The sequence below is a fragment of the Pelophylax lessonae genome (genome assembly GCF_965119305.1).
Source record: "Pelophylax lessonae genome assembly, chromosome: 3".
Lineage (NCBI taxonomy): Eukaryota > Metazoa > Chordata > Amphibia > Anura > Ranidae > Pelophylax > Pelophylax lessonae.
The window spans coordinates 342,971,967-342,984,231 of NC_138770.1; the positions used below are offsets into that span (position 1 = coordinate 342,971,967).

Consider the following 12,265-nt stretch of genomic DNA (forward strand, 5'->3'; position numbering starts at 1 on the left):
AAATATCAAAATATTGTCTAAATAGATAATTAAAAAAATATCCAAACAGTCTCTGAAGATATAGTTGACAAAATATTGGAAAGTGGCCGGGGCATTGCAGAGGCCGAAGGACATCACCAGAAATTCATAATGGCCAAACCTGGTGCGAAACGCTGTCTTCCATTCATCCCCTTTGTGAATATGGACCTGGTTATAGGCCCCCCGCAGGTCTAATTTAGTGAATATGGAAGCAGCCCTTAGTCTTTGAAAGAGTTCAGGTACCAAAGGAAGGGGATAACAGTTCTTGACAGTATGCTTGTTTAGTTTCCGGTAATCCACACAGGGTCTAAGAGAATACTGCGAAGATTTCTGCCCCTGCTGGGGTAGTGAACAGATGGATGAACCCTCTCTTTTGGTTTTTATCCACATATTCTTTTAGTGCCTCCAATTCTCGCTTCGATAATGGGAAAATTCGTCCGAACTAAATCTCGACCCCTGGGAGCAATTTGATCAGGTAATCATATGATCGATAAGGGGGGAAGGGTTTCAGCCCACCTTTTACTAAAAACATCCAGATACCCGTGATATGGCTCAGGCACAATAGAACATATTTCTACTTCAGAGTCCAGACACAGCAGAGTGCTAGAAGAGCTGAGGGATACTGACAGGCAAAAAATCAGACAGTAGGAGGACTGGAACTTGATACTTCCAGAAACCCAATCAATTTGTGAACTGTGTTCCTGCAGCCAGGACAGCCCCAAAATGACTGGAAATAAAGGGGAAGCAATGGGATCCAAGCTCAGCAGCTTGTGGTCAGTGAGAGTTACCACAGGTAGTGAAGGGGTCTCCTGGGTCACTAGTCTGGACCTAATGTGGGACCCATCCGCCAGTAATATGGAAAGTCCTTGTGTCTTGGACCGGAGTGGGATGTGCTGTTGTGCTGCAAAAGTCGAGTTAATGAAACAGCTACATGCTCTAGAGTCAATTATGAATGAGATAGACAGAGCTAGGTGAGTGGCATTAGCAAAAGGTGTTGGGTAACTGGAAAGAGTGATAGACAGACACTTATGTAGTTTTGCTGGGCATGAACGCACATAATGGCCAGCTTCTCCACAGTACAGACACACGTTATTCTGTCGCTGGTGTAGCTGCTCTTCAGCTGTCATGGAAGGCCACATTATTCTGAGCTGCATGGGCTATGGGATATCAGGTGTTAAATTAACAGGAGCAGGGCTTGCTGGAACGGAGCTGGAGTCGCAGCGCCGCATCAATCCATTGAATGTCTGCGCTCTAGCACCTAAAGTCCGTGACATAGTCCTCAACCACTCTGCATCCTTGCTTGAGAGCAGCCTCTGCGGTGGAAGATCACTGCGAATCACTTGCCAACCGCCCCACGCAGATTTACTGTGGCAAGGTGGCTCGGCTGCGCATAATCACATAGATCTACATGATTATATGCACGCGGCCTCGGCGGCATATGTGTGCCGCTGGAGCCGCGCTTCCACTGTGATTATACACAGCAGAAGTCAGACCGCGGGAGGAGCGGGCTCGATCGCAACTGGCCTTCCGCGATCTTCAGAAACACTCACAGAAGAGCTGCCTGCCTATGTAAACAAAGCAGGCGGCTCTTATGTCACACAGGCAGAAAGAGATTGTGTGTTTCAGCAACAATCTCTCTTTGCCTGTCACAGAGCCCCCCCCCCCCCCACAATTAGCAGGCAAAAGTAGGCATGCATTTAACCCCTCTTGATCACCCCCAGTATTAACCACTTCCCTGCCAGTGCCATTTATACAGTAACAGTGCATATTATTTAGCACTGATTACTGTATTAATGTCACTGGTCCCCAAAAAGTGTAAAAAAATTGCTGATCGCCGCCATTACTAATAAAAAATAAACAAATGAAAAGTCCAAAAATCGATCCCGTAGTTTGTAAATGCTAAAACTTTTTGCGCAAACTAAGTAAAATACGCTTTTTGGGCAAACTAAGTAAAATACGCTTTTTTTACCAAAAATATGTAGCAAAATACAAATGCGCCTAAACTGATAAAAAAAAATTGCTCTAGAAAGCTGTACCTGTAGAATGAGTTTTGAAGCATTTTTGCAGTAGCGCTTTTATTGTTTGCAGTTTCCAGCTTTTTCTAACAAACCTATACTCCCACAAAAGCTTATGGCTCACAAATGCCGAATAGCCGCATTTTTGAACTTTTATCAGAGTTAGAGCATTTTTACAGCTGAAAAACTCCTCTTCAAACCCACTAGTTCTGGGTTTTTTTTTGTCCAGCCAGAAAAAGTCCCTTCCAAAAAAACGCTGATAAAAGCCTGTGTATGCATGGACACATAGGATAACATTCTGGGGAGTTTACTGGCTGCCGAAAAAATGCCTAAAGCCAAAAATAGCAGCTATAAAATGGCAAGTGTGCATGAGGCCTAAGGCACATGTGTAAAACACAAGGCCCGAAAGCTGAATCTGACCAACCAGGCCATTTCAGGTGGCCGTCACACCCAAGGCTTTTTACAGCTGAAAAGTCCATTCTGCCACCTCTGGCTCTCGCCCACCACTCCCTGCTCACCACTTTCACTTATAAACACAGAAGAGACACAGAGCGATGAGGGCTGTGGAGGGAGATGCAGAGATGAGAGTGTGGGAGAGTGGTGTAGAGGTCAGAGTCGCTAATGGGTGGAAGTGAGATGTGGACAGCCTGTAAAAGAGAGCTAAACCTAGCACATTGTGCATATAACACCCTTGACCTCTGCACTCTGTGCATAGGGCATCCCTGAAACTGCACTCTGTAAATAGCACAACTCTGAAATCTGCACTATGCACATAACACATCCCTAAACTTCATACAAAACGCACTCCTGATATTTATTGCACCTTTAAAACCCTTCCATTGTTCAATGTGTGCAATTTGGCCACACCCACCATTTGAGGCAGTTCCGTGGGAGGTATGGTTGCTGCACCTATTATCTGAGAAAATGGATACATGTTTATTGTTATAGTCGGATAATACCTGTCCTTCTAGGGCAAACATAATGCAGATGCTGCCCATGCTGAAATTATACAGGAAGATTAACAGATCTGTATAAGGTATAACACTATTCTTCTAAGGGAAACCTCTACTACAGTATTTAAAGGCTCTCATTGCTAACATCTCTTTTCAAAAAATTCTAGTATACTAGTTACTTGGTTGTAAATGATCCAATGGCTTCAATGACTTCTTTTTTTCTAACCTGAAAACAGTATGGGGACCAGGAGTGACTTCACTCTGTATTTTTAATCTACATTGCAAAAAAAAGGGGAAAATTAGGAATAAAAAAATGCAAGCACAAAAAGGAAATATCCCCCCTAAATACCAAAGTAGCAATAAGACATGTTGCAATACAAGTCATTTTTACCAGTTGAAGTCCATGTGACGAAACGCGCCAGAACGCACGTACGTTGTTTCCTTGGAGACCGTAGACGATACTGCTGCAGTTCTGGGACTCACCGCGGCCAGCGGTCAGGCTGATCCACGCGTAGCTTGCAGGCGGCGAGCAGCGGTACACTCGGTCTTTATTCTATAAGCTGTGTTGATTTTATTAAATATAAGCAGATTTAAATAGGGGGGTTGGGGATACGTGTACTTTATGTGGAATAAAGGTTAAAAACGGTATCACACTATCCCTGTCCCTGTTGTTTGCTTGCATTTCATTGGTGATATACGGTCCCTGATCCTACCATTGGAGGAAGCATATATGGTATCCTGGTTTGAAGATCTTAGGATTTGCTGGATATCTTTGGAAAAGGGCTTATGCAGCCAATGCATACAGGCTTAAAGTGAAGTGATATTTGGTGAGTGTCCATTCTTTCGGGGAGCACTGAAGGTGAGGTGATGGCTATATATCGATACGCCCAAGGAACACCGGTGTGATCTGTCGTTGCTTAAGAGTTTTCTTTATCTGATAGCAATATAACCATCGTATATTTGTATATGGACACTCTTATAATATTTTATGGACTATTAATTTGGGACATTTGATATTTGGAAATAAGCGCTGCTGAATGTGATTAATGCTGCTATCGATCTATGCAAGAGAGAATACATTTTTACATTTTTCCTCACACAGTATGTTCGATCCCCAGTGGCACAAATATGTAAAGACAAGCATATAAACTCTCCTCATTCTGTAAAATATCATCTGATACCTTTATTGAACTTAAAATTGCACTCGCATGTGTAGCACTGCCCCTTGAGGGTTGCTGTTAAAGAGGTTGTAAACCTCCGATTTTCTTTTTTTTTTAAATGAACACCTGAAAGAAAAATGCATAATGAGCTAGTATGCATCGCATACTAGCTCATTATGAAATACTTACCTAAGAACGAAGCCCCCACAGTGCCGACCTCTTACCTGTCCATGGGCGACATGTTCTGTCGCTCTTCTTCCGGGTTTGCGGCATCCGGCCATCTGATTGGCTGGAGCCGCGATGATGTCATTCCCGCGCATGTGAGCGGGAGCCGACGGTAACGGCACAGGGCTCTGAAGGAACAGCACGAGCGGCCGTTCCTTCAGAGCCCTGTGCAACCCCAGGCTGACCTATACCACCTGTAACCTAATGTGAGATAGGGTAGGCTAGATACCAGTAATGTGTGCCCTTTAAGAGCAACAGTATAATAATGTCCCACTTGCAAGGCCTTGCCAAAGTCTTCACCGGCAGTTAGAGCTCATGTAATAACAGTTTCCAGTATGGCTTAGTGTACAGTGGGTACGGAAAGTATTCAGACCCCCTTAAATTTTTCACTCTTTGTTATATTGCAGCCATTTGCTAAAATCATTTAAGTTCATTCTTCTTCCTCATGAATGTACACATAGCACCCCATACTGACAGAAAAACACAGAATTGTTGACATTGTTGCAGATTTATTAAAAAAGAAAAACTGAAATATCACATGGTCCTAAGTATTCAGACCCTTTGCTCAGTATTTAGTAGAAGCCCCCTTTTGATCTAATACAGCCAGGAGTCTTTTTGGGAAAGATGCAACAAGTCTTTCACACCTGGATATGGGGATCCTCTGCCATTCCTCCTTGCAGATCCTCTCCAGTTCTGTCAGGTTGGATGGTAAACGTTGGTGGACAGCCATTTTTAGGTCTCTCCAGAGATGCTCAATTGGATTTAAGTCAGGGCTCTGGCTGGGCCATTCAAGAACAGTCACGGAGTTGTTGTGAAGCCACTCCTTCATTATTTTAGTTGTGTGCTTAGGGTCATTGTCTTGTTGGAAGGTAAACCTTCGGCCCAGTCTGAGGTCCAGAGCACTCTGGAGAAGGTTTTTGTCCAGGATATCCCTGTACTTGGCCGCATTCATCTTTTCCTCGATTGCAACCAGTCGTCCTGTCCCTGCAGCTGAAAAACACCCCCGCAGCATGATGCTGCCACCACCATGCTTCACTGTTGGGACTGTATTGAACAGGTGATGAGCAGTGCCTGGTTTTCTCCACACATACCGCTTAGAATTAAGGCCAAAAAGTTCTATTTTGGTCTCATCAGACCAGAGAATCTTATTTCTCACCATCTTGGAGTCCTTCAGGTGTTTTTTAGCAAACTCCATGCGGGCTTTCATGTGTCTTACACTGAGGAGAGGCTTCCGTCGGGCCACTCTGCCATAAAGCCCCGACTGGTGGAGGGCTGCAGTGATGGTTGACTTTCTACAACTTTCTCCCATCTCCTGACTGCATCTCTGGAGCTCAGCCACAGTGATCTTTGGGTTCTTCTTTACCTCTCTCACCAAGGCTCTTCTCCCCCGATAGCTCAGTTTGGCCGGACGGCCAGCTCTAGGAAGGGTTCTGGTCGTCCCAAATATCTTCCATTTGAGGATTATGGAGGCCACTGTGCTCTTAGGAACCTTAAGTGCAGCAGAAATCTTTTTGTAACCTTGGCCAGATCTGTGCCTTGCCACAATTCTGTCTCTGAGCTCTTCAGGCAGTTCCTTTGACCTCATGATTCTCATTTGCTCTGACATGCATTGTGATCTGGAAGGTCTTATATAGACAGGTGTGTGGCTTTCCTAATCAAGTCCAATCAGTATAATTAAACACAGCTTGACTCAAATGAAGGTGTAGAACCATCTCAAGGATGATCAGAAGAAATGGAAAGCACCTGAGTTAAATATATGAGTGTCACAGCAAAGGGTCTGAATACTTAGGACCATGTGATATTTCAGTTTTTCTTTTTTAATAAATCTGCAACAATGTCATCAATTCTGTGTTTTTCTGTCAGTATGGGGTGCTATGTGTACATTCATGAGGAAGAAGAATGAACTTAAATGATTTTAGCAAATGGCTGCAATATAACAAAGAGTGAAAAATTTAAGGGGGTCTGAATACTTTCCGTACCCACTGTATAGCAAGAAAATGCAGGATAACTGATTATAATCCTAAGAGATTAGGTATCTGTTTCAGTTGTAAAGTGTCAGTATTTCAGTGTGGAAAAGAATGGTGACAAGTGTGGACTGAACTCTGAGAAGGTGCCCTCTCACCAAATCCTGATGTCCACCAATGAGGGTCCTGGGGAAACAAGCGATGCAATTCTCCAGGCTCTGTTGCCTCAAGACGGCTTTGCTCTGCTATCTCAGGGTATCCAGCCAATTCCGCCTGATCAGTGATGCTGCCAGGATGTCCACAATACTGTGATGGACTTCCGTTCCGCCAGGGCTGAGTCTGCAGGTGGATCAGGCGGTGTGAAGTAGGCCGAAATCTGCTGTCTCACTCTCTCAGCAAGGCAGTCTGATGTGCACATAATGGGTTCCAGGAGACAAGAGGCCCCAAGCCTGTTTAGCTCTCCCAAGATGCTCCATTGTTCCCGAGCTTGCTGGGAAAGATTTTTCTTAAACAATCCAGCCACATAATCATCACTTTACAGAAGACTACACTTCCCACAATGCCGTTCTCCCAGTCTCTGCGATATGACAATTTAATCCTGAAACCAACACTAGAGGGATTCAAAGACAATCCAAAGACACAGAAGGTGAGTCTGCACTTTCATAATATGGTAGTCCGGTCCCAGCTACACATGCATATACAACAATGTGCATTAAAAAAATTCACTAATGTCGGCCAAACCTCAATCACTTCCCGTATGCAATGACATCAGCAGACATTTTCACCCTACGCTTTTCTTCATTAAAAGGACATCTTCTGGAGCATGAACGCCTTGATATGCCATCACGCATATACATACAAATGACAGCCAAGCCTCATTTAGAAGGTTAACAAAGCCTTTTTCTGGTTCACATAGACAGCAATAGTCCACATACCAAACCTCATAAACCTCATTTTCATGACAAGCTATCAGGCCTCCTCCAAGCCTCACTCTGGATTCCACATAAAAAAACGGATTCCAAAATCGGGAGCTTCTATGGAGCAACTACAGTCCACAAATAAGTATAGAAATTACAAAATAGTAGATTGATCAACAAACCAAGCAAATCATATAAAAAAAAAAAAAATGGTTATTAAAAACAGTAGCACTTGCTCCTGAGCACCATCTTGTGGGCTCAAAATGTAATATAAACAAATTTTCAAACTGGAATCTGATCTAAAACTCCAGAAGATACCCACATCCAATACAGTATATCACAGATGCTAAAATATAACCATCCATGTTATATTATAAATACAGTCATTAAACTACATACATATCAAAATCAATTCAACATGAAAGGAAATTGTATAAAATCTAAATAAATGTATCAGAAGGCCTAATGAAGGAGCACACATGGTCTGAACGCGTGCCGCTTTCTCCGCTTGCAAACCCGGAGGTAACGTTTTCCTTGGTCTCCAGCATCCACAGCCTCCATCAGCACTGCTATCAGTGCAGAAAGCGCAGCTGCCTGCCTGCCACCCGGACCCTGAGACACGAAGACAGTGGGACCACCCGGAATATGCCCAGCTGAACTTACTGGTCTATACAAGTGAATATCTTCCTACTCTTGTGCATTGTTCTACCTTTACCATTAAAGTGTTTTTTATTTACTACACTTAGAATCGCTGTTCTCTCTCTCCTCCCTGTCATTCACCGAGTACCTTCTAGCGCTATTAGAACCGGCTGCTCTCAAGTGTCTTTTACTGACTCCGAGACTTTGGTTACACATGTTTTTATGGACTCTTTGATATGTATTCATGACAGCTCATTTGACCCATGGGATTCTCTCTCTTGTGTGCCAAATACCTACCTGTCTGAAGCCAGAGACAGCCAGGCAACTAGTATTCTAAAGGCTCGTACACACTTGACGAAAATTGGACGAAATATCCTCTGATTTTTCTCTCTCAGAAATGTTCACGAAATTTCTTGTCCGATTTTTTTTTTTTTTTTGGGACATTTGTTACTAGACTTCCGGGTCATCAGCAACTTCAAATCATGCGCGGTCTTTCGTATTCAATTTTTTGCGGACGTACTGCATACACATTAAATGACAATTGGTCGTCTGGGGATGGACGATAAAAATGTTGGTGTTTGTCCCTCTGTTTTTTTTCGTTGAAAATGTCGGCATCGGCTGCTGAAAGTTTTTACCTTGGACGGGGAATTTTCGGCAGATTTTCTACTAGTGTGTACCCCACTTTAGAAGGAGGTCAGCAATGTCCGCCCCTTATTTCCCTCAGTACAGGTTTTCTTTAAAAGCATTTGTTGATTTGAATCAGTTTAATGATGGATTATATTTTTTGCAAAACTAAAACACTAATTAGATTTATATGCACACCATGTGCTGATAATGCTTGAGAACATGTATTATTCGAACTTGGTAATTAGCATTGAGAAATATTTATTTTTTAGACAAATAAAATGGATTTAATTTTTTTTTTTATTAATCTGAAGACACGCCACTGCATCCATAATGCTTCTTTATTCATTAATCTGAATCATGGAAATAATAACAGTGCTGTCACAATAGTGTGGTGTTGTATGGTATCTGGCTGACAGTTGACTCAAATCTGCAACATGACTGTAGTCATTATCCTGCTGCATGCCATTAATGTGGAATTAACTTTAATCCCCACATTGTACAGATTATTTTCATCCCTTTCCCTGCCAGTAAAGTCTACACCAGCTTTCAGACTGAAAAAAACATGTATCGCCTAAGCTTCTTAGGCTTGCAAACAACATTTAAATAATTTTCCATTTAAAAGCTCTAGAAATATGTGCATATAAGTTCCCTAATTTAGCTGTCAATGAACTGAGAATAGTAACATAAGTAATATAGTAGTAACATAGACACCTCCACAGTCACTCCAAGCTGCCATCCTGTTTCATACATTATCAATAGGCTAGAGAGAATGTAAGTTGTAAAATGTGAAGCTAATGCTTAGGTGGACTGTTGCAGCACAGTGCCAGTAAGTAAGTAAAGAAAAGTTTACCACCATTCTTAAAACTGCAGTAAAGAAAAAGTAGATTTTTAGCATATTAAGACCATAGTTTAGTTTAAAAAACTAAAAACTTGATTGCTTCAATTACTCAATTTTTGTAGAATTAGCTCGTTAATTTAGTAGGTAATAACCTAAGGTACCACATCCCTGGTTCTAGTGCAAAGAGTATCAAGTGTTGGGGCATATGTTGGGATTTTAAAGGTACCGTTTTGACAACCAATATATCACAGAGGAATGTAATTTAAAATTTTCTCAAAAAATGTGACTTTATTGTATACAAACATTTCCCAACAATGGGGTACATAAATCATCAAACGATCATGGTAACAAACAATATATAAAATATGAAGTGTGCCATAGTGGCAAACATCACAGTATCAACATATGGTCAATCCTTGATTAGGTGGGTGGACTCCTCAAAGGTTACTACCAGCTTGGACGACCATAGCCAGTATGTAGGCCTCTAGTGAATCCAACTTCCACTACCCGACATGTTTCGCGGTATGTACCGCTTCCTCAGGGGTATAAGGGATAGAGCATTAACAAAGACCAACTAGAAAAGTAACAAAGAAGTATATAATTATTAAGATACATCGTGCAATTTACACTTTGTCATCATACGATTGTGTTATTTTGAATATCAGTATGTGCCAAGAATGGAGTCTTAGGCCGTGGCCCCTCCACCTTCTGACACTTTAACGTCATGTATTCGATCATAATTACCGCAATTACTTACAATGGTAACAAGAAAGTTCATTTACACCTGCATACAGACCGAGGCATATGCAATATTCCCAAGTGGTGAGACTGATGTATCACACACATCCGAGATACACGTGCTGGGTGCCAACTAACGTCCCCCAGGCGGGCATGGACGACCACAAAAGAAGGCAGCTTTGCCTAAAATGGTAGAGGGTACATGATGTACTGGTAAGTCGGTATGGTAAATGCTAATGGATATTGTTAAGTATTCCATACAGTAGCCAGGTATCATGCATATAATTGGACATTTATCCACACATCATTAAGTGGCTATGAATAGCCCATATGCTATTACTTTTAATTCAAAAATCTTTATAAAAGTTAAAGAGTAATAAAAAATAAAAATTAAAAAATAGAAGATATAATGTCTCCATACCTACCAAAGTATAGGCCAAAAAGTAGCACACTGGTCAGACGATGGAAGAGGCGACAATTCGAACATAGGAGTCAGTGTGATTACCCTGGGGAAATATCCCGTTGAATTCGGGTCTCCAGGTGATTTGTAGGATATCTGTGAAGGTATATATATGAATACAGGGAACACTATAAGCCATATGAGTAATCCCCTTAGTGTCCTCAATGCTTGTATGGGTCTTTAGATAGATATCAATATGAAAAGGGTATCAGCATGGATTCAGCTAAAATCCCTAGGTGGTAATATGCAAACCGCATCCAATGCTAAAGATCGCATGGCCACTAAAAAGGCTCCAAGGTATGGAGAGGTGGAAAAAAGGGAGGGGTCCATAGTCTATAGCGAGATACTACGGTCCTGAAATAGCACAAGTTCAGCATTGTAAATGCCATTACCTTTCCTAGTCCGTGTGTCCAGCCTCCATCGTCTGCACCATAGCCGTGCACTGCCGCCGCTTAAATGTGTGTCGTCAACCCCGCTGTCAATAGAGGGCGATGCGCGCCGTAATGACGTCACGGGGTCCGATGTACAACTGCGCATGTGCGTCGGTAGACGCAATGCGCAGCTGTGAATGACACAGACGGACCCACCTACTTCTGGTTGCGTGGCAACCCGGTGACGCCGGAACACAGCAAACGCTGTGGATGGATACGGCGTTAGTGGTGGGAGGTCCGTCCATGTAAACAAAGGGGCGTGGGACTGATTGAGTTCCTATACGGGTGGTCTTATGGCAAATTTGTATTAATATAGGTCTATTGATATTCTGTTGTGGAGGGCTACACAATTTAATACCATGTTTACAAAAGTTATTGCAATTATACTTATATCAATGTTTTTATAATTACAGAAATGTGAACTCTTGCATGCAGCCCGATACAGTGGCATGGGATTACACCCCGGTGAAACTTGAGACCATCCTGAGATCGAGAGCATTGGATTGCCTATGAAGTCCCAGAGGCGGGTATGCGATGTACAGAGGGTCATGTTGGCACAATCAGTCCCACGCCCCTTTGTTTACATGGACGGACCTCCCACCACTAACGCCGTATCCATCCACAGCGTTTGCTGTGTTCCGGCGTCACCGGGTTGCCACGCAACCAGAAGTAGGTGGGTCCGTCTGTGTCATTCACAGCTGCGCATTGCGTCTACCGAAGCACATGCGCAGTTGTACATCGGACCCCGTGACGTCATTACGGCGCGCGTCGCCCTCTATTGACAGCGGGGTTGACGACACACATTTAAGCGGCGGCAGTGCACAGGCTATGGTGCAGACGATGGAGGCTGGACACACGGACTAGGAAAGGTAATGGCATTTACAATGCTGAACTTGTGCTATTTCAGGACCGTAGTATCTCGCTATAGACTATGGACCCCTCCCTTTTTTCCACCTCTCCATACCTTGGAGCCTTTTTGGTGGCCATGCGATCTTTAGCATTGGATGCGGTTTGCATATTACCACCTAGGGATTTTAGCTGAATCCATGCGGATACCCTTTTCATATTGTTATCTATCTAAAGACCCATGCAAGCATTGAGGACACTAAGGGGATTACTCATATGGCTTATAGTGTTCCCTGTATTCATATATATACCTTCACAGATATCCTACAAATCACCTGGAGACCCGAATTCAACGGGATATTTCCCCAGGGTAATCACACTGACTCCTATGTTCGAATTGTCGCCTCTTCCATCGTCTGACCAGTGTGCTACTT

General features: G+C 42.9%; 1 protein-coding gene across 1 annotated transcript in view; it reads left to right on the top strand.

The window, feature by feature from the left end:
• COL19A1 (collagen type XIX alpha 1 chain) overlaps nucleotides 1-12,265 on the top strand; it is a 1,241,599-nt gene that overhangs the window by 621,812 nt on the left and 607,522 nt on the right. The window lies entirely within an intron of this gene.